The 23,825-nt window shown below is 41.8% G+C and overlaps 1 protein-coding gene and 1 pseudogene across 4 annotated transcripts in view; one reads left to right on the forward strand and one right to left on the reverse strand.

The window, feature by feature from the left end:
* The window catches only part of Ldlrad4 (low density lipoprotein receptor class A domain containing 4), a 313,620-nt gene that overhangs the window by 167,785 nt on the left and 122,010 nt on the right, over window positions 1–23,825 (forward strand). The window lies entirely within an intron of this gene.
* On the reverse strand, window positions 17,850–18,655 carry LOC127234055 (prohibitin 1-like; annotated as a pseudogene).

The following is a 23,825-nucleotide window of genomic DNA, read 5'->3' on the forward strand; positions in this document are numbered from 1 at the left end:
ACAATGATTTTTTTAAAACTATGATGAAAGTCAATGTATTTTAAAAGGCCTGCTTCTTAGTCTGCTTAAAAAAAAAAACAACTCAGAGCCCCAGCCTTCCACAATCAAATGGTGCACTGCATATTTCTCCCACCACTTTCTGCTTGTCTCTGCCACTGTTCTCCCTGAGTAGCCTTGCTTGAAGGATGCCCGTTAAGAAGGCAGGTGAAGCAGCTGTCTCAGCCTGTAAGAAGTAGCCCTCTCCGCTGTTTTCTCCAGCACCATGTCTTCCTGCATGCCATACTCTCTGTCGTGATGGTAATAGACTGAACCCCTGAAACTGTAAGCCACTCAAGTGTTTCTATGGTCATGGTGCCTCTTTACAACAATAGAACAGTGTGTATGTGTTTCTAAGTGATGCGAATACATTTTAAGAAATATGTTGCTAGGCAACTTTGCTTTTGTGTGACTGTCACAGGATGAACTTACACAAACATGATATAGCCTTGGTATACTTAGGCTGTGTAGCATGTATTATTGACTTGGAGATTTGGTTTGTTGTTTACTTAAAATGCTGTTAATGTGGTATGTAACCATACATACAAATCAATATATGTGTTAGGTTTACAAACTTTATGTTTATAAATCTTTTGCCTATATGTATGTCTCTGCACCATGTATGTTCTTAGTGCCCAGTGAATCTGAAAGAGGGTGTCAGATCCCTTGGACCCGAGTTATGGATGGTTGTAAGGTAAAGTGTGGGTGCTGGGAACTGAACTCAAGTTCTCTACAAGAGCATCCATCAAGTACTTTAACCACCGAGTCACCGCTCCAGAATAACTTGACTTTTTAAAAGTGTTGTTTGAATATGAAGTATCCTTTGAAAGGCTGGTGTATTGATGTTGAAAGCTTGGTCCCAAGCTCGTGACATTACTGCAAGGTGATTGGTTCATTAGTGGCTTATTGATGAGCTCAAACTGTATGAGCTATTGGCAGGTGGGGTCTGGTTGTGAAAGACCCATGGAGGGCATGGACCCTCACGCCCCAACTCAGGAAAAGCGCCCCCCCCAATCACTCACAAGAAGCGGTCTTGATGCAAAAGCATGAGGTCATTTATATTCCAGTGCACTGGGGTCCACAGCCATACTCCACATGGAGAAGAGGACTGGGAACTCTGGGTACAGGGTTCAGACAGCTTTTATAGGGTTACAACAAAGCCCGGGCATCAAAAACCAATCATCTCATAGCATCCAGTACGGACCAATCAATTTGAACTATCTAAGCCTGCACTTAGCCCAGGAAGTCTGCTTTCGCTAGGGCTTCTGGGTAGTGTGACAAGGCTCATTTCTTGTGTTCATTTACTCACAGGTGCTGTCATAAACTGCCCTGTTGTAAACAGTCAAGAATGACATTTTGCCTACTCACTGCTAGGGGGCAGAGTCTAGGGAGAGTTAGGCTAAATTTTTCCATCCTTACAGTTGCAGGGAGTAGGCCATAGTAGAGATGTCTTTGAAGGGCATACCTGTCTCTTTATCTTTCCTGTCTATCTGTCTGTCTGTCTTTTTGTCTCCTTCCTTCTTGGCCATCATGAGCTAAGCAGTTTTCCTTTGCCATAATAGCGTTGCCTTTCTTGCTGCAGACCTAAAAACAACGGAACCAGCTGGCTGTGGACTGGAACCACAGCAAATCTTTTACCCCTTTAAATTGATTTTCTCATGTGTTTTGCTGCCATGATGAAAGGTGACTAATACAAAAGAATTCCATGTGTGTCAGGATGGCAGAGTGGTCTAATGTGCCAGACTTAAGTAAATATTCCATAAAAATAGAATATCAAAGCTATACTGGGTCCAGATCTACATTAGCCTGTAAGGAGTAAACTGCAAGTTAGCAGAATCATGGCAATTATTTTTCCTTTGACACACTTTTGAGTTTTCATACTTTACAAATTATATTAAGTTCCTCATACAGCTTCATGTCACTGTTAATAAATGACCAAGCTCTACTTGTCCCTCAAGGTATCTATCCCTGGTATGGTCTGTTGTGAGACCTGCCTTTTCTACTCACACTGGAGGCAGCCAATACTTTTTCCTTTGACATTTGCTTATTTCATTGCTTTTTCCCCTCGCCCCCTGTAGTTGCATGGACACTGGGGGCAGCATTCTAAACCAAGAGGGCCTTCTAGCGTCCCCAGTGTAGTAGCTATGCCCTGCATTTAGTGTTTGTTAGAGTGAACATCAGTGCCTGGCAGTCCTGGAGTGTTTGTCTTGGTACATGATTCTTTTGTTTTTCCTAAATGGTGGGGGTTGTTGGTCTGTTATTGTTTGTTGTTGTTGAAAAGTGTAGTCATGGTAGTGTCTCAACTGAACTGAGGTAATAGAATACAGAACACATGGCAGCATACAGAAAGGGGAGAGATTTACAGGGTGTAAGGAAGGGGCCTGGGACAGGAACAGTGGAACAAAGCTACACAGTTGTGCTGACTTTATACAATGAGCTCTTCCAAATGCCATTCATGTCAGAGGATCTTTGCAGGTAGGAAGGGAAGCTGAACATTACTTTAACAGTGCTATTTATTAGTGTGTATGAGGCTTGTCTACTTCAGCAGAGGAAGGAGAGTGAATCTTTGTATACACACACACACACACACACAGAGAGAGAGAGAGAGAGAGAGAGAGAGAGAGAGAGAGAGAGAGAGAGAGAGAGAGAGAGAGAGAGAAGGGGAACATGTGCCAGGGCAGAAGTCAATGTCTGGTATCTTCCTTGATCAATCTCCACCTTGAGAATGAGTCTTCTATATTTACATATTATTTATAGAAATAACTAGAGCTTTCCATTTGACCTTTCATGTTACTAGGGACAGGTTAGAGCCTGCGCCTGGGTGAAAATTAGACAGACACATCCATGAGAACCATCCTACATGTACTCTAAAATATTTACCCCATTGTTTTCAGTTGCTTGATTTGCCTTCTGTAGCCCAAAGGTGTCCACATCTTAATCCTAAAAATCTATTAAAAAATAAAAATGTCACCTTATTTAACAAAAGGGCATCTCAGATACAACTGGGGCTAAAGAACTTGACAGAAGTTACCCTGGTCCATTAAGATGGACGTAAATTCCCCAACATGGAGAACTTTTCATGTGTGTGACATAAGGATGGCTAACAGCAGAAAGAGGCCATAGAGGTGTAATGTGAAAGGGCTTGAGCCATTATTGCCGACTGAGAAGATGGAGGAAGGGACCCGAAGCCAGGGGATGCAGGCAGTTTCTAGAAGATGGAGAAGCCAGAAGCATCTGAGATATTTGGCTTGGTGCTGGAGAGCACAGCAAGGCAGCCCTGAGGACATAGGGGGTTTTACGAGTTGTAGAACCATGGGAGACATTAGAAAGGAGGAGGGGGGACATTATGAACAAAATCAAAGAAAAGCGAGGAGGGACTTTAAGGACCATGGCAGTAACAGCAACTCCTCTAAAGGGAAATGTTGTGATTCTGGAGAAGCAGCTTGATTGAGCTTCGTCGTGTGGAAACGGGAGAAAAGATGTGGGTACTGGCTGATGTCACCTGATGTCACAGACCTCAGTACCCACAATGGCCTTGGAGCACTACAATGCTGGTGGGGTACTTATTGTCATCTCTGTTCATTCTGGATGTAGAGGGTACCATTGTTACATGTGAGGTTAGCCTCAGTATCACAGTGGCAGTTCCCAAACCAGAGCTTCTAGAATGTTCAAGACTGAGTGACAGGTGTACTGTGTGGAGCTTCAGGGTTTGAGCATCAAGCCTGGTGACTTCTGGTTGGGATCAGTTTTGTTGTTAAGATAACAACAAAATGTTGTTTGGTTAAATTAAATTAAATGTGACTTAAATAAGATGAATTTTAAATAGTACTCTGAGATGTTTAGTGTCCAATAAGTTATTATCTTGAAACTGATTTTAATCATATATATACATATATATGCACATATACATATATTTATACAGATATACATACACATATATATGTAATTAGCTCATGTGTCTGTTTCACTTATCTAATGCAAAAATTCTGTTTCCAGAAAGCTTCCAAGGTGGGAGTGTACCAGCATAGCAGATGATCCCAAAATCCAGGGGAGGCCTAGCAACGATGGCTGTAAGGGGTGGAGCAGGGCAAGTGAGTGCAAAGACCTTAAGGAAATCTCCATTATCCCAGTTTTCCTGTCGTCAAAGAGCCAGAAGTATTTGACCTTTTGATAGAGAGAGCAACTTGCTGCCTAGACTCTAGACTCAGTGGGTGTTATAGTGCTTTTGAGCAGTGTTTGTGAAGCCCTTTGGGGAGCTCTCCTGTGGCAATATTTCCTGGCCTCTGAACTAACAGGTACCTGCAATGCCAACTGTGGATGCCCTTAAAGGGAACTAGAGGCTTGTTTGTTTTCAGCTTTTGTCTACACTAGAAATCCATGACCAAGAGTCTCACAGTTGGTGACTCCCCACAGGCAGGCTCTCCAGGCTTGAGGTATGCATGTGCTATACTTCCTTGGGTTATGTCCACATCATCTGTGGATTGCCTAGACAGACTGACATTAATCGATGCAGATTCTCCCATCCTTCCTGGCCCCTCCTCACTGTTTTCTTTCTCTTAATTTTTGAAAGAACATGCTGTTTTCTAGACTCACTCCCCTGTTGTTTGTAGCTCCCTGAGCCCAGGGTTTGGAAGGGGATAGCCAATGAGTGTCACATGGAAGTGTGACTAATGTCGGGAACAGGGCTCATTCCGTTTGTTGCCTGTTAACATTGCTGCTCCTTGTTCTTTTTATGCCTAAACAAGCTTAAGAGCAGTTGTTAACACATTTTCTCAGCTCCTCACTTGTCATTTTTTTTTTTTTTTGAGACGATGAAGAACACATCATACCTCTCGATGGGTTTAATTTCATATCATATAGTGTCCACCCTGCTCACCCATTTCTGGTATTTATTATTAATGCCGAGTAACTAAGTAGAAGTCATGCTTCATTTGATGGGCACTTTTGTGTTCAGGAGCGATGGTCTGGCGAGAACACGGAGTGCAGTTTGTACTGTACTGACAGCCATCTGTGGGAAGTAGTCCAGCTAAGAAATCTGTACTGCAGAGAAGGAGAAAAAGACCCAAGATGTCTGTCTTAAAACGTGCTTCTTGTTCTCCCGCATAATTTCTGCATTTATGGGTCATGCTTGTCATCAGCCTTCATGAGAGCTTCCCCTCCCCCTCTAACATCAAGGGAAGCTTTGTAGCTGAAGAAACTAGGGGAAATGGACTTCTTGCTTTCAGCCCCGTTTGCCCCTACTAATGTTAAATATGACCATTTCTCCCAATTTAAAGGCTGTCTTTGTAGCATATGAATGATCTATTTACTGGCTAACAAAACAGACAATCTTTGGAGGTTTCTCAATTTGAAAGACCGATTTCTGAAAAATACAACTGTTTCTCCATATTGCTGGGAGCTCTCCATCGATCTGTTTGGCCACATTTTCTATTATGTTTTTTTTTTTTTTTTTTTTTTTTTGCAAAAGGAAAGCATGGCTAATAGCTCAGGAGAATTATTTGGGAACACTGGTACTAGAGAGGTATTTACATTTTCTTAAACTGTCAATGAACAGAGAACAATGATTTTCTATAAAGAATTGTTCCAATGTGGTAAATAAAATTATACATTACTTATTTTTTGTGCCTGTTCACTTATCAGAGCTCATGTAAACCGGCAATTTCATTTTAATAGTTTGTTTTTCTTGAGTACTTAGTTACACCTGTTGTCTTTAGATTTAAAAATCTTAAGTCAACCCCTTTCCCATTTTAGATATAAACAAGTGTCATAATCATAACTTTGGCATTGTCTGCAACATGGACTGAGTTGAGAGGTCAGTGAATCTAGCATCTTCTGCCAGAAAATATACCTGATTGTAGACCGCCATTGCTTTCAGGGATGCCCTTTGCCAGTTGACAGGGTCTAAATGTCTTGAATTTCACGGCTTTGTAGATGGAGCTTTTGAAGTCTTCTCCTCCTTCAACCCCCACTTGAACCCTTAAGATTTGGGATAAAACAGGATTAGAGAATTCATAGCTTGACAGACTGAACAAAAAAATGAGGGTCTATGTTCCATATTCATGTGCATCTGCCCCTCATGGTAGCATGCTAATTGGCTGGCTGGGGCACAAGAGAAGGAAGTTCAGGTTTCCTGTTGCTCACACAGTGCTTCCTGTCTGCTGGGGTGGGAGAAAGGCAAATGAAGTGAAGGGAGCTGAAAGAAATCCTGCTTGAGCCCAAGATGGTAGCCTCTTAGACACCAGTTCAAACCATGTTTTCTAGAAAGCTCTCTGTTCATAAGTGTATTGCTACTTCAAAATTTTAAACTGGTCTTTTCAAATGTATAGATGTTTTAAAAACTTGCATGTATTTTGTTTTGATTCCTGTTACTTGGTTGAACTACAGTGATTGCTTGCCTGTTGAGACCCAGTTATCAAATATCACACCCTCTTTCCAGTCTCTAGTTAAACTTTTTACTCATCCTGTTAGTCAGGTTGGTGTATTCAAATTCTGTTAGTCTGTTGGAGTGAAAATGAACAAGCCTTTGCAACTTATTATTCTCTGCTATCAAAATGAATGAAAATTAGAAAGAGAAGGTACTTTAAAATATGTGGTCTTGGAATACTACTTGCTTATTGCTTGATGGAGTTGACAACTGTCTCTGCTCCAAGAAGCCATATTTGCTCTGATTTATGCCTTCATTGGTTTCTAGTACCAAACCCATACTGTATTTGGCATCAGGGTTATCTTTGTTGGTGGAAGACAGACAACCAAAAGGAAATGGGATTTCCTGTGTAGACTATGGGTTTGGCAGAGGGTTGTTGTGGCAAAGACACTAAGGTTGTTCTGGCAATTGCTTCCTCTTTATTAAAAGCTTTTCTTATCTCTGAAGCAATGCTTCATTATGTTTAAGACATAGTGCAAGTCAGAGTTCCTCTCTCTCCCGGAACTTCTCCATGCCTTCTGTTCACTTTCTTGCTTGCATTCCCCATTATGCTCATGCCATCCATCTTGTATATATTCCATTGTCTTGCTTATTGTCTGTCCCCCATAAATGTTGTTGCAGAGGGTAGAAATCACCGATTATCTCTTTTAAAGTGTGTTTTTAATTCTCTGATTAGTACCTACGAGCAAAAGTAATACCCGCCAAATACAATAACCAACTAATCTTTCACATGGTACCTAGAGAATACTTTTGAATGATAATGTTTTACAATTATCTTTTTAAAAGATACCCATTGAAGGATTGTGACTCAGCATAGAGTCAAACAAGATACTACATCACACTAATAGAATGCAGGGGGACCCCCCCAATCATCTTAATAGATATATAAAACACTTTCATTGAAACTCAGCATCCTTTCATGGTAGAAGCATCAAAAAAAAAAAAAAATAAAAAAATAAGAGGGAACTTCCTCAGTATGATAAAGGGAATATCTTATTCCATTCAGGTTGCTCTAACAAAGTACTATTATCAGGTGCCTTACCAATAATAGCAATTTATTCTCATAGCTTTGGAAGCTGGGAAATCCTTAATTGGGTTTCTGTTAGATTCACTGTCCCTGAGGGCCCATTCTTGAGTCATAGTCAGTAGCTTCTGGTGTCCTTCCATGGGAGAAAGAGCTCTATAGAGTCTTACTTTTAAAGATAAGAACACTGATCCCATTTGTGAGTTCTTTGCTATGATGACCAAATCTTCACTCAGAGGCCTTATCGCCCAGGCCACTTGCCTAAAGGATTAATTTTCAACCTGTGAATTTTGGAGAAACCCAAACATTCAACACATACTAGAACATTCATAGAAACTGTACACCTCATACCATATTCAATAGTGGAAGATCAGGAGGGACAAAGGTGCACTCTTCTACCATTGGTCGTCTATTTTCCTGGATGTTAGAGCTGGGGTAAGTAGAAAAGAAGAAGAGGAGGAAGAGGAGGAGGAGGAGAAGAAGAAGAAGAAAAAGGTATCCTTGCAAAGAGAACAAGTTATGCCTATGTACCGGTGAAATGATCTTATGTATAGAAACATCAAAGAGTCCATAGAATAGCTACTAGGACTATTAAATTGAGCCAAGTTTCTTGGAACAAGATCACAACGTGAAAACTGAACATGTTTCTATACGTGTGCAGTGAACAGTCTGAAATGGAAATGAGGAAAATGTTTTCCTTTAAAACAGCATTCAAGGGCCAAGAGAGGTGGCTTAGCTGTTAGGCTGCTCCTCCAGAGGACCCAGGTTCAATTCCAGCACCCACATAGCAGCTCACAACTATCTGGAACTCATGTTCCAGGGGACCTGATGCCCCCTTCTGGCCTCCACAGATGCCAGGCACACAAGTAAAATATCTGATTAAATTTAACCATGAATAATCTTCCCAGATTATACATGGAAAACTATAGAACATCCTAAAAAAGAATTAAATAGGGACACTTCCATTTCTTAGTATTGCTAAGTATAGTGTTACCCCAAGTGATCAATAGATTGAAGTCAGACCTCATCAGCATTCAAGAGGTGTTTTTTTCAGAACAGGGCGCCCAAGAATGGCATTGTGTGAGGAGATTTAGATCTCCAAGAAGCCAGGACAAGAGTCTTGTGACTTCAGTTTCTTCAAAAACTCAACATTGCTCATGGATTTGGCTTTTGTGCCCCCCCCCAGGAGTAGCAGATAAGAGTGAATTTAATTCAGATTATTTGCTGCAATTTATTTACATGCCTCTATGGAAAAGCATGTTGCTGTCACATGCAGCTTGCCTGCCCTGTGTGGCTTGCCCCTGTGATTGGACACTGTACTCACAAGGTTCTTCTTAACCCTCAGAGTATAAATTGTCTGATGCCCTGAGTGAAACTGGTTATTGCACAAGACTTTAGTCCACCTCATTTATTGTCTCCATTCTCCCAGTTCCCACTGCCTCTAGAGTGCCAAACAGCAGCAGAAACTATTCCAGTTTCATATGGAATAAAAACCCAAACCTCCAATATAAAAAAAAAATGAAAAAGAATCAATTTGGAGGAGTCATACATCTCAGTTTCAAATTTATACTGAGCATAAGTTTAGATATGTAGATAGACAGAATTGAGCTGTGAATTCAGTAATATGTACCATATATCTGTCGTCTGTTGACTTTTGAGAAGGATGCCAAGTTACTCAACTGGGAGGTAAGTACTCTTTTCAACACATAATGACAGCATAAATGGATTTCCACATCAAAAAAAATGAATCTGGACCTTGATTTCATAAAAATTTAACTCAAAATAGATCGCTGACTTAAATATTAGAGTTATCCACATGGTGACTTTTTATGATCTATATGGCAGTGGGTTCTTAATATGATGCTAAAATATGTGTAACAGAATAAAAACAGTAAATTGAATATTATCAAAATTAAAAGCTTTAAAGATATTCTTAAAGAAAATGAAGATATCCCATAGAGTGAGTAAAGATATTACAAATTATATGCTTGATAAGAGTATGTGAGAAGGATGAGATGAGAGAGAGAAGATGAAGTTGGGTAGGTAGGGAGGTGGTGAAGATCTGTGAGGAGTTGAGGGAGGGGAAAATTTGACCGAAATATATTGTATGAAAAAGAAATTTAAATTAGAAAATTAAAAAAAAAACTACTAAAGTTCAATAGCAAAAAGAAAACCCAATTCAAAAAAATGGAGAATGGAATTGAGCAGTCATTTCTCCAAAGAATATGCAAATGGGCAATAAACACATAAAAAGATTCTTAGCATCTTTAGTCATTTGGGAAATTCAAATCAAAAGCATAGTGGATATGCTGTCACACCTAGAAGCACTATAGTCCCTAGAGGAACTATAATAAATCTGAAAACTGGAAGCTTCTCTTTCCTAAGAATTGTGGTGAAGCAGAGATTCATGGGTACTGAGGACAAGTGACAGAAAAGCGATCGATCAGCCTTAAATCATTTATAACAACCTCTCTAAGCAGAAGAGGGGGGCAGAAAGAATGTAAGTGTTATGAACTACAAGGACTGTGAAATAGCATCTTCTGGGCAAGATGCAGCCATTCCAATCACAAATTCATAGCAGCTACGGATGCATGTACTGTACCTTCACAAGAATGGGTCGTCAACTCAAGTCAGGCATGGATGGAGGAAGGACTCAGAGACCCTTTCTCTTACTGCTGAGCTGTTTGCTACTAAAAGCAGGGAGAATCATTGTTTTCGGTCGTGTACCCACTGATCTGTTCAGGCATCAGTAGATGGCCCGGGTTAAATAAAATGGGTTACAAAACAAAACCAAGAGTCATAAAGTAGGAAGGGGACTGGTAGGTCTTGGCAATGGGAGGTGTCAACAGGGATGGAAGGGAGAAAGAGTAATCAGAATACATTAAATATATATATGAAACTGTTAGATTAAAAAGTCATTAGAGTACTTTTTCTTAAGTCTGAAAATGAACTTCAGTAAGAATATAGAGAAGTTGGAACATATGTTGATTACTGGGAGGGAGGAATAGCAACAGGTACTGCACAGTTTAAGGTTTCTTCAAAGTGATAAGCACAGAAAAGCCTTAATTCTTTGGAATCTGCTCCAAGAGTTGAAACAAATATGAGAAGCATTTGAAAATGTTGGCCACACCCAAATACCCAACAGACAACTGGATAAGCAGCACATCCATACAGCCAGTGACCGCTTTTGTGAAATATCTCAAACAGGCTCATAAAGGCCAGAATCGACTCAGGTTGTTAAGATCTGGGATGGCATCCTGGGGACTAATTTCTTGAGTTTTATTTTGAGTAATAAAAGAGAGTTGGAAACATGTAGTGGTGGCAATTGTACAGCAGTGTAAATGTGATTAATGTTATTGAATTTTACACTTCAAATGGTTAAAATGACAAAACTCATTGTATTTTACCACAATATTTTTTTTAATTAGTAGGGTAATTTGGAGAGGCATTAGGATTATTGAGTTGTGTTTATCTTTTTCTAGTCTAATGTCCTTGATGCCTGTGAATCAAAAGAGATTGTGTGGTAGGCTTCCTTTGCTAAAACTATGTAGCATGTGAAAATGGTATTCTGTGAAACCCCTCACACTGAAAGGGGAGCATCAGTAGACCTTTGCAGATTTCCAGAAATGTGGCTGCCAGATGTTTGCGTAGCTGGCTTCTTCCATAAATATACTGTCATCGGAAAAGAAACATTCTCCATGTACTTCCTCAGTTTCCATTTTAATTCTCTTCCTTTGCAATTAAATGAGGAGAGTCAGAAAAAGCAAACCTCATTGGGTATACACACCACACTTAAGTGCAGGCCTTTTGCTCAGCTGTGGATACCAACTCAGAATGAACCTGGTGGTATTTCTGGAGATTTTTTTTTTGTCTCATATTGCTTTGTCTAAGCATCTTTTTTCTTAAATCTCACTGTTTTTTTTTTTTGCTTATATATTCATTTCTGATGTGTTTTTATGGATTTGTTTGTGTGTGTGTTCATGTGTCTCTGCTTGTGGCTTGTGTGTGTGGTGTGTTCACATGTGTCTCTGCATGTGTGTGTGTGTTCACATGTATCTCTGCATGTGCTTTTTTTTTTTTTCAAAGAAAGAAAACAGGGTGGAGTTGGATGGGGAGGATTTACGAGGAGATGAGGGAGGAAAAACCACGATCAGAATATATTGTATGAAAAAAGAAACCTATTTGTAATTAAAAAGGCTAAAACAAGCAAACAAGCCCACCTGTGGGGTTGGCATGAAGACTGCTGTCCTGCAGCATCTGTTTTCCCTGCCCAGTGTGGACGAAGTTCTCCCTGTGCAAGGTTCACATGGCCCTGCACAGCGCTGGTCCTAGGACACTATGCTGTGAGATGTGTGATGTCTCCTTGTACCTACCTGATATTTGATAGGTGCCCTAGAAGCATCTGATGCCTGAGTTAGTGAGTTGGTCCTCTCAGATTAAACCACAATGTACTCAAAGTTGTTCTCTGTGGAACTGACTGTTTTAAAGTGTGTGCTTGGAAATGGAGGAGTCCAGGGAGTGCATACTGGGAGTGAAACACTTGATTCCCAGGAGTGGCATTTCTTTCTTTCTGCAGGGCCTCTCACCCTGTGAATAAGGGGCAAGGATGAGAAGGTATCCTTTGTCTTCCTCACCCCTCAGTGCTCGCCCTGCCCTCTGTTTATGTTTCTCCCTGTGTCCAGGACAACCAGAGTCCTCTAAGACCTCTCCTCTGGCATTAATGCAAGCCCATTTAATTGTCCCCTCTCTCTTTGCCAGTCACTGTTTCCAGCCTTCTTTCTATGCCGAGGCTGACATGGCTAAAGAAGAATGTTTGCAGATAATGTGCTATTTGTTATTTATATGAGTAAAATAGCAAACTTGGAGACCCCTTTTCCTTGAAAAGCCATGGAGATACTGTTAATGATGTCATATTTAGTGTAGTACTTTCATTAGATCCCAGTGACTAGTTGTACTTACCTTTCTGACCTATTTGTTCTTATTGGACCACAAGCCTGCTTGGTCATTGTTTTCTAAGATCTCTTTTATTTCTAATTATGTGTATATGTGTGTGCCTGTGTGTGAGTATGTGCACATGTGAATGGAATGTACCCTTAAAATCCAGAAGTGGCTATAATAGGAGGTTGTGAGCCACCTGATGTGGGTGCTGAGAATGGACCTTTTGTCTTCTCTAAGAGAAGTACATGCTCTTGACCATGGAGCCATCTCTCCAGCCTGCTGGTCAGGTTATTATTTTTTTTTTTAAGAATGCTGAATGTTTTTAGACTGAGGACAAGGCATCTGTAGCCTCAGAATGGTGAGTGGAGGTCCTTAAGGATCAGACTCATGCCTTTGGTTTAGTTGGGACTGTGTGAATAACAGTTGTGCATGCTGTGAAGCCTTTAGCTTTCTGCAGGGCACCCTCACAAACGTCTTTAAGGGACTGATGTGGGTCCCTTCATATGACATCTCATAGGCCGCACCACCAGAAGGAAAAACAGCATTTTGTTATGCCAAACGAAGGGAAATGAAGGCTCAGATAATGGCTCTCCAGTGTTTGTACATTAAAGCACCCCATCTTGAGATTGAGGAGGTTGGGGGGCGTGTCCCATGCGTTTGTATCTCCTATATGTTTGTAGGGGTGATGCTCATGTTGCTGCTTCAGAACACCAACCAGTGTGAAGCACTGGGAAGCTGTGGGCCAGAGGATGCCATTCATTGGGTAGGCCGTGAGGGCAGCAAAGGAAGGGCAAAGTTGGAAGAGAATGTTCCAGGCAGAGTGTACACCTCCAGTTGGCTGGGCTCAGCCCCAGTGGACTCAGGTAAGCTGGCATTAACTCAGTTCTACAGTAATCACTCATTGATGATACTGTGTTTTTCTTGGACAGTGCTGCTGTTTTTCTGTCTTTGGCACTAGAGAAAAACTTCACTGAATAATTAATGTCTTATTATTTCAAGAGAAGATATAAATCTCATAAGGGAGACTAATGAGTAGAAGGAAACTCAGATCATTAAAAAACAAAAACAAAAACAAAAAAATACTAAGCTGGGCATTGGTGCTACATGCCTTTAATCCCAGCCTGGTCTGCAAGAGCTAGTTCCAGGACAGCCTCCAAAGCTACAGAGAAACCCTGGCTTGAAAAACAAAACAAAACAAAACAAACAAAAAACCCTGATTTTTGACCTTCTCTTTGGAGGAACTAGAATCTTGGTTTTGTAGCAGTCTTAGTTTGGGTGAGTTTAATCATAGCCACTGAAATTGAAGAGGCCCACCTTCCACTGGCCCCATGGGATAGAGGGTAAAAAGACTCAGTGGCTGATTGTGACTCTTAGTATTCACCTAGCAGTACATGGCCAAGGCCAGCCTTCTGCAGAGAGAGCTACCTTCTGAAGGCCAAAGGCCCGGTATGAAAGTCATCCCCTTGCCCTTTGAGATTCTGGTGCTGTGTAGTTCTTTGAAACCTGGAAGTGTAACAGACAGCACCAGCCTTCCTCATTTTCATTCAGGTACTGGAAGGGGATGGCTAGCAAGCCAGACAGATCAAAGAAGTCAGTTAGGCTTCAGTTTCAGATAAAAAGACTTGAGGGTCGTGAAATGTTCAGCCTAACAGTGCAGCTTCTGTTCCGGGCTGCAAAACACATTAGAATAAGAACAAAGGAGCAACACTGTGGAGTCTGTAGGATCCCGACCCCACCCAGGCAATGGGCCAAGTCTGAGGATTTGGGCATCCACTAAGCTAATGAAAAATCCACCTGACAGGCTCCTTCATCCTTCCATTATCCTGCCCTGTCCTCTCTGTGTTCTTTCCTTAATCTGCAGTTTCCTGGTCTTACAGTTGGCAGAAAGGTTACAGAGAAACGACTTAAGGTCAAGTGCAATCAAATGGTCAGTAAGACCATTCAAAATACTATGAATCATGTAAGTCTGTGGCACTACAGGATTTTACATTATCTCATGAATAATCTTGGCCTACAAACATACTACATCTTCCAACAATATGAAAATGGGATGTTTCATAGTTCACAGTGGGAATATATAAGCCAAATTGTTTCATTATTAATATATGGAGAGAAGACTGTAGGTATGTGTGTGTCTGCCTGTCTTTTACAAGCTTTCAAAGACACTGTCAATTTTTAATTTACTCATAATCTTTGTATGCTGTTATCCTTTGAAAAGAATTTGTTTGCAGAAAGCTACATTAACTAAGCTTCTTAACTGGGGAATGAAAATACCTTGAGTGAATACAGTGAATTCCCTGCCCCTGCCAGGCATCAGATGAGCTTAAATACTCAAAACCAAAAGAAGCAAACCTAATTATAGCGTAAAGATTGAATACCAGGTAAAGACTGAATACCTTTGCTTTAATGTGGGCATTAAAAACATGTCTTCATATTGCCCAGACAACAGTCCTATGAGGGAAGGAAGAATAAATTGTGAGGGGTTCTCATGACAGCCTCAGATTCTCCAGGCATGTAGGAATCTGTTTTCTAGTTTAGGTGTTTCTGTCAGGACTTTCTGGATGAATAAATCACAGCTCGACAGTTAACCACACAATATGGGTATAAGATTCCTGAAGTGAGGTTGGGTATGTCTGGATCATGATTTCCTAGAGGCAGTTACAGAGGACTGAGGATGATCTTGGGAAATAGCCCAAACTTTAGGCAGGGCAGTCGACTGAGGAGGATTCCATTATGTTTGGGGACAGTGATGTCCTATTTGGATCTGGGTTCAAGATGCTTTGTAGGACAAACTGTTCTCTAAAGACTGTACTTTAGGGCCCAAGATGACTTGCTCAAAGTCTGCCGTGGCTCCTCCTGGTTCTTGGGAAGTCCCTCCTCCTAGGCAAGCTTTAGATCAGTGGAGTATTCACATGATTACAAAAGGACAGAAGAAGCAGAATGACAAGCTTGAGAATATGAACATTGGTTGTCATTTCCATCAATGTTCTTAGCAAACATAACTAGACTTTTTTGTTTAGCCTGGGTTGCCCATTGTTCTCCTGGTTTAAGGAACCCCAGGTTACAGTGGTAGTTCTTAAATGATGTAAATTACTATGCCCTGTGGCTGATGCCTCAAATGCTTTTGTATTTTCTGGTGAAGATGGATTTTCATTAGCATTAGAAAACTGGATTTGGAAGGTCTGCATGTATGGCAGCAGAAGACCCTGGAAGGCCTGAGCTGACCAACTTGGCTCCCATCCAGGCTAGTTCCAGTGTTATGAGTTGGTCCACCCCAAATAATTCAAAGAATTAATGAAACAAAAAGTTGGTTCTTTGAAAAAACAATATCAAAACCTTAGCGAATCTAACCAAAAGAAGATTCAAAATAACTAAATTAGAAATGCTGGGCAAGCATTCTACTCTACTACTAAACTGTATCTCTAGACCTCTGTTTTTGTTTTTTTTAAAAAATGAGATTGGTGTAGCACTGAAGCCCAGCAAGTTGTTTTGTGGATACTGATAAACTGATTCTAAAGTTTACACAGTCATCCAAAAAAGATCTATTGTAGAGAATATGATTTTGAAGGGCAAGAGCAAATCAGAGAATTAATATTGTTTGACTCCAGGATTTACTATAAATTATAGTAATCAATGTAATATGGTATTTACAAGAGGCTAGGCAAGCAGCTAAATGGAATAGAACAGCACATTCACAAACAGATGTTCCCAAGTACATTGTTCTGATTTCAACATAAAAGCAAAGGCATCACATGGAGAAAGGATAGTCTTATTAAATGATACAGAAACGATGAACATCTGTATACAAAAAGAAAAAAAAGAGTTGATATAGACCTACGTCTTACCCCAAAATAACTCAAAATTCATCACAATTGTACGTATAAAACATAAAATCATGCAAAATTCTTAGAAAATAGGGGAAAATTCTAGATGGTCTTGAGTTTGTGGTGCTTTTTAAATGTAAACTAAAGGGAAACAATTGATGAATTAGACTTCATTACCGTTGAAATTTTCTCTTTTGCGAAATACATTGTCAAGTCAATGAAAAGACAGGCCAAATAGACTGAGAGAATGTTTATAAAGATTAACTAAAAGAACTGTTACTGAAAATGTGCAAAGAATTCTTTAAAAAAATGACTATAAGAACAAAAACTGATTAAAATGGCTGATCATATGAACAGAGAAAAACACAGATGCAAACTAAAAATTACCAAGGCCCATAATCACTAAAGAAAATAATCACATGAAAGCATGTTCTATATCATATGTTTTCAGAGAAATGTGAACTAACTCAAGATATCACTCCAGCTTTTTTAATGGTCAAACTCAACAACACTGACCATTTCCCATCTGGGGAAGCATGGTGAGCAAGCAGGACCCTCATCCATTGCTGGTGGAAATATAAAATGCATTATCTGTTTGGAGTACAGTTTGGCAATTTCTTTAATAACAGAACTCACCAAAAACAAACACCTGAAGAGTATGCATCCAGCATATGGTTTGCCAGTTATAGTTTTTGATGCTTTTTTCGAAGGAATGAAAAGATAAATCTAGTCAAAACCCTCCATGTAGATGTCCATAGCAGAGCAGATTTCTAATAATTGCCAGAACTTGGAAGCAACCAAAATTCCCTTTGTAGGTAAAGGGATGAATACACTGTGGGTACATCTAGACAATGGAATGTTACTTGTCACTGAAAAAGAAATGTAATATCAAACAATGAGAAGACACAGAGACTTCTTAAATACCTATTATTAAGTGGCACACAGAGCCTGAAAGGTTGCATACTGTATGACTCCAACTACACGAGGTTCTGGAAAAGTCAGAACAGTGTAGACGCCTGGGGTTTATCTAGCAAGGGGAGAAGCTAAGCAGAGTACAAAGGGCTTTTGAGGGCAGATGTATTTATTCTGTAGGTCTATAATGTAGACACCTGTCACCATTCAGCCAAACAATGCACAGGTTGCTTCATACGTCCTTTACAGTGTTGCACAAACTGTGGACTTTGGGTGAGAAGTCATGTGGTTTTACTGATTTGCAGTAACTAATCTACTAAGATGCAGGGTGTAATGAAGAGGCTATGCATTTGCTTGGAGTAGGGATTAATGAAATCCAACTCCCAGATTTTGCTGTGAACTTAAAGTTTCTGTTAAAAAAAAATCTTAAAAATCTTAACCCTTAATAGATAGAGTTTCATAACATTGATGAATGCTTTGGAAGTTTGTCAACAACAAATAACTTTTTTTTTTTTTTTTTTTTTTTTTTTTTTTTGATAGTTAGAGACCTGAAGTGATTTTGCTTTTATTTCCTTCATGTTAAGCCAATCATGAAATTTCACAGTGATTTCTAGGATGGGGTAGAAGGAAAGCATATTCAGAACGATTGAGGCCAGTCTGGTTAGCCTGAGAAGGTGCAAGCAGGGAGGCCTCACTGGGGAAGCTGGAGGAGCACCCACTGCCCTGCTGGCAGGTAGGTGATGTTGCAAGAGTGTGAGAGCTGGTAAGCAATGTCCTCAGCAGCTTCCAGCTTATGCAGCTCAATCAGGCCATCCCCTGTGGTGGCCAGGGAGTTGGCAATCAGCTCAGCTGCCTTGGAGTCACCCTCAGCAGAGATGATGGCTGCCTTCTTCTGCTGCTCAGCCTTTTCCACCACAAATCTGGCCCTCTCTGTTTCCTGCTGAGCCACCTGTTTGGCTTCCACTGCTTCTGTGAACTCCTTTCTGAAGGTCAGGTGCATTAGAGACACATCATCCAGGATGAGCCCAAATGTCGCTGCTCTCTCTGAGGTCGTCGCTCACCTGCTTGGAGACCAGCTCACGCTGAGTGATCAATTCTCCAGCATCAAATCGAGCCACCACGGCTTTTGAGCCACTACGGACTTGAGGATCTCTATGGTGATGGATGGCAGCACCCGCTCATTATAGTCCTCACCGATGCTGGTGTAGATGCGAGGCTGGCCACTGGCGGGAAGAGGATGCATAGTGTGATGTTGACGTTCTGCAGATCTTTGCTACCTATGATGACTGGTACATTCAGTGGTCATGAGCAGCAGTCAAAGATAATAGGTTTCTGTACCCAAGGGATGAGAAAGTGAGTCCCTTCCCCTACCACGATGTCCTGTACTCCATGGAGTCAGTCAAAGATGACAGCTCTGTGACCAGCATCCACCACGCCTCCTGCAACTGCTAAAGTTAGGCCGAACTTTCCAATGGAGTCAAACACTTTGGCAGCCATGATTTCTTCTGTTGCACCCACTCACACCTGCTTTCATGCTGACTGCCACATGAATTCCCCAGACTCGCAAACTGCCAGCAACAAATAACTTGGAGTAAAAATTATTTAAGACACACCAGCCATACCCTACCCCTCTGTGAAAAGCCACACTCTGGCCGCCAGTGATGTCAGCAGTCTTGGTAATTGGGTGGGCATCTAAAATGTCATGTAATGTCAAGCAAAAGGTCAGCTTTCTAGAAAAGCAGCACCCTCTTCCTTGTAAATATGACGTGGATGCTATGGGTGGATGTGTCTTAGTGACAGACATGGGCAGAGCCACAGACAGGTGATGCAGGCATGAGTTGGGAAGCGGTTTTTGTCTGAACTGGAAGCTGAGACCATCTGTCCCTCTGTAGCAAGGTACAGCATGAGGAGGAGCCCTGACTGAGAGGACCCAAGAGAGGACAGTGTTGATGCAAATGCCTTCTGTGCCTCAACTTCCGCCTTGACACCCCTAGTTCTGTGGGCTGACTGCCTCCTCTGGATATACTCACTGATGTGGGTTCTAAACACAAGAAGGTAATGTTTCTCTAGATGTAAGCCGATGGCTTGAATTTTATTTTTGTGACAGCAGGAGTGTGAATCCACACACACAGCATGGCAGGGTGGAGTCCCATCTGCCAGGAGGAACGCCAGTGGCCCAGGTAGTGACCACCCCCAAGGTGTTATAACTCTTATCACAATTCCTGATCTCCAGTCTCTTCTAACAACATGTTCTAACCCTAGACACCATTTATTTAATAATATTAAAATTTTTATTTGGATTTCTCTTTGTACCTTTGGAGCCTGTCCTGGAGCTTGCTCTGTAGGCCAGACTATCCTCGAACTCCCAGAGATCAGCCTGCCTCTGCCTCCGGAATGCAGGGATTAAAGGTGTGTACCACAACCACCTAGCTTAAGTATTTTTCTAAACGGGACTAAGTAGTACTATGTGCTGAGAAGAGGGATCATAGAGGGATCAAGGAGGCAGAGTTCCCTTCTGCAGTCTTCTGGAAGTGTCAGACTAATTTAGATGGATGGCTTGTGGGAGGGTCCCAAGCCAGGGGCTCCAGCTTTGAGGGTCAGAAAAAGCCTCTTTGGGGCCTGGGTATGCTAATGTTACAGAGAGTGGATGTCAGAAGGCTTGAAGGAAGGGAGAAAAGATTCAGTGGGCAGAGCTTTACGTGGTGGGGAGGGGTGTGGCTAGAGTAACAGAACAACCATGGCCATGTCAGTGGCACTATTGGATGTGGGGCTGTTAGAAACTCAGAGACTCTGTGGCGGAGCAGGAGAAGCACTGGTCCAGACTGCACTTCCGGAGAGAGGCAGAAAGTCTTGCACTGTGTCAAGGGCTGGGGTTTTGTATAGAAGAGCCAGTGTCTGAGACCACCCTTAAGGAGAAAACTAGTACCAAATTAACCCACCCACAGGTGCCCACTGCAGGCTCCCCCAATCCCTAGTCTCATGAACCTTCTTTCCCTTTTCCAAAACAGATGGGGCTGGGTAGATGAGCCCAGGTACCTCTAACCAAGAGGGAACCCACTGTGACTAACATGTTGTCATCCTTTCTTTATAAATGCCCTTTCTCATATTCGTCTATGCAGACTTCCATAAGCAGAATACATGTAAGTTCTGTTTAGCAAAATTCACTGAACAGTTAAGCAGGGGCTATTAGTAAACATTCAGAAATTTTAATTATCCCCTCCCTTTAAACACAAAAATAGAAATTGCATGCCAGAGTGCTTAAATGGGAAGGGACAGAGAGACATGGGGGTAGCACCAGGCCACAGGGAACCGCAGCCAGTTAGTTTGCACAGCTTGGAAGTTCCTGCAGGTGACCACAGTGGCATCTGCTGGCCTTGGTGGGAGCTCAAAGTGAGAAGCTACTTGTTACCATTTTCCATGAGGTAAGTGGTAATTAGTCTGGGCCAGGGCTCCCAGTAGAAATGCCAGACTGTGCCCAGAAAGTGCAGAAAGATGAGCTGTGACACACCATGCTTAGTAGGGACAAGATCATCTGACTCCTGAGGGGCTGTTAGGAGCCTAATGAGTGGCCCGATGGAATGAAGCAACACGATGAAAATGCAGGCAGAGAGGAGGATAGAAGAGGTTGGAACAGAAATGGAAAACATGTTGGCTGGTGCTTCACAAGGTTTTACATGTTGGAGGCAGTTAGTAGGGATAGGAAGTCTGCCCTAGGGAGGAGGGCCCTTGACATCGAAATGTGTTAGAGGCAAGTAACAAATGATGGGAAATCGAGGGAAGGAAGAATTCCTTTTACTTTAAAGGCACATGATTCAGAGAAACACCGAAGAAAGTTGTCTATTTGTAAGAGGCCAAGTTATTGTCTTACAACCACTTAGAGCCCTTCAAGATAATTTGAACTGCTGTTTTTAATTTCAGATAAGTAAATACCCCTCAAGTAGTTCTTCCTTTCAATTCATGCACTATAAACTCTTTAAGAAAGCCTGAAGGCATTCTAGATCTTTCCTGGAGAACAGAATTTGTGTCTTTTTAAACCAAAAGAATCAGTAATTAATTTATCATTGTTGACAAGCAGCTGTAGGTATGTGTGCGTGTGTGTTGACCTCATTCAGGACTTTTAAAAGATACATGCTAGAAATGAACACTGTGAAGAGCTTTCTCAAAGTTCCTTGTTTTTTGAAACAGTGGCGAGTGTGTCAGCGAATCATGGAAACTAATATTTCCCATGACAACACTGGCTGGGGGAAAGCATCCTCATTGAAATGGCGAAGAATCCATTGAAATGGATTCTATTAGTTTGATAATGTTGAAGAATCTGGCCTTTAGAGTCTTCCTTTGGTAGAGTTCAAGATACAGCTGGAAACTGGCAACACAAGAGCATGCAAGTCTTTTGAGGAAATAAATCCCTGGCACTTTACCATGGGCCAGTACTAAACTCAATATATAAGTCAGTCCTGCCCATCCTTCAGTCCCAAATAAACATGCAGAGGCTTATAGTAATTATAAACTGTTTGGCCTATGGTTCAGGCTTCTTAATGGCTAGCTTTCTTAATTATTAACCCATTTCTTACACATAGAGACAGCTGACCTGAACAAGGAGGAGCTAATGGGCCTCCAGATTGATAGCTGGGAATCCAGCATGGGACTGACTCAGACCCCCTGAATATGGGTCTCAGCTAGAAGGACTGAGCAGTCTAAGGGACCTCAGACAGTAGAACCAGGATGTATTCCTGGTGCACAAAAGGACCTAGCGGACACATCCCCCATGCAGGGATACTCCCTTAACCTAGAGACAGGAGAGAAGTCCTAGTCCCTACTTCAAATAACTTGACAGATTACATGACCCCACCTGGATGGCATTGCCCTACATGTGGAATTGGGGTGGGGGGATGGGAGGGGAAGGTGGCCAGGGTGCATGTGAGGGGGAATAGAGGGTAAAAGGGAGGGAGGGGGAAGAGGGAACTGGGATCGACATGTAAAATAAAAAAATAATAAAATAAAAAATTAACTCATTTCTTTTAATCTCTATATCTTTACATGATCTTCCCTTATTGATGATACTGGAGCCTCTTGCTTTCTTAGCAGCTACATGGCATCTCCCTAGTGACTCATTCTCTATGTCCCTTCTCCCCAAATTCTCCTATATTTCCTGCCTGGTTACATCATACCTATCCATTGGCTGAAACAGCTTTATTCATCAACCAGTAAGAGAAACACATATTCATAGCATACAGAACATTTTCCATCAATAGATAACCCTGCCCCATGTGCCAGCACTAAACTCAATAGATAATTCTCCCACATGACTTTATACTCCGATGCCTGGAAAGAACCAATATACCTATTGAGTCATGCGTGAGGAGTTAATGAATGCTGAGAAAGGGGGATAAGAAATCTTAGGGTGTTATAATTTTAAATAGATTACCATAGAAAGCCCCATTGAGGATGTGGCATTTGTCATAACTCAAAGCAACGGAGGAGTAGGTAAATGTACAGAAATACTGAAAAAGGATCCAGCCTGTAAGAAGACTCCAAGACAGAAGTTGCCTTTCATAGTTTTTTGTTGTCATTTTGTTTTTTGTCAACTAGACATAAACCTAGACATACCTGGTAAGAGAAAAATCTCAATCCAGGGATTGCCTCCATTAGTTTGGCCTGTGGATGTGTCCTGGGAGTATTTTCTTGACTACTGATTGATGTGGGAGAACCCAGACACTGTAGGCATCACCATCCTTGACCAGGTGGTCTGTGCCCCTGTAAAGAGGGAAGCTGAGTGAGCTTGATGATGAGCTATAAACTGTAAGCTAAAATAGACCCCAAAGTTGCTTTTGATCACTGTGTTTTGTCACAGCAATGGAAAGCAAACCAGAATCCTGCCTGGTGTAGCTGAGGTGACCTAAGATTGTGAGGCATAGGTCACATGAAGCTTCACAGACCACTGAATGTAGTTTTACTTTCTGATGAGACATCAGAAGTTTCAGAGCAGACATAACGAGGGACCCGATTAAAAGATTTGTCTGGCTGTTGTGTTGAGCATCGATTGTCTGGGGATGAGGGTGGGAGCGGGGGAGTCTCGCTACACAGCTGTAGAAACAGTGGAGACAGCGGGTAGTGGTTGTGGTGTGGACTTCAGTGCGGTAATGTGGAGAAGGTCCATGCTGGTGCACTTTGAACCGAAAGCCAGCAGGGCTTGCTGGTGATCACATGTGCCATGAGAGAATTGGCCTGAGCTCACAGGAAGATGGAGGCACCAGTGACTGAGACTGAGGAGACTGTGGGATGGGTTTACAGTACGCAGTGAGCCCATGCTGATCCTTTGTGGGAAGCCTTGTGCCATTCTCTGTGTTAAAGGTGACCGATGAACAATGACAGAAAGAAGCCTGAGGTGGGACTTGGTGGAAGAGGCCTTCTTGTGTTGATTCTTCCTTCCACCCCAGTCAGAGCAGCAGACGAACAGGTAGCCCTGAGCAGCCTTGATATGCAGGTGGTACCATAGGATCCATCCCGTGGAGACTTGTGATAGCAGAAAGTGTGGCTCAAGCTGTTTGAAGCACTCCAAGGAGCCAGGGAATCATCCATAGTCTCTGCATAGTTGCCTGGAGGCCTATGAGTTCAAGATGGCCAGTGCTGGCATAATAGTCAGTTATGGTGATAGTCCCTTTGCTCT

Source organism: Phodopus roborovskii, unplaced genomic scaffold (assembly GCF_943737965.1).
Source record: "Phodopus roborovskii unplaced genomic scaffold, PHOROB, whole genome shotgun sequence".
NCBI lineage: Eukaryota > Metazoa > Chordata > Mammalia > Rodentia > Cricetidae > Phodopus > Phodopus roborovskii.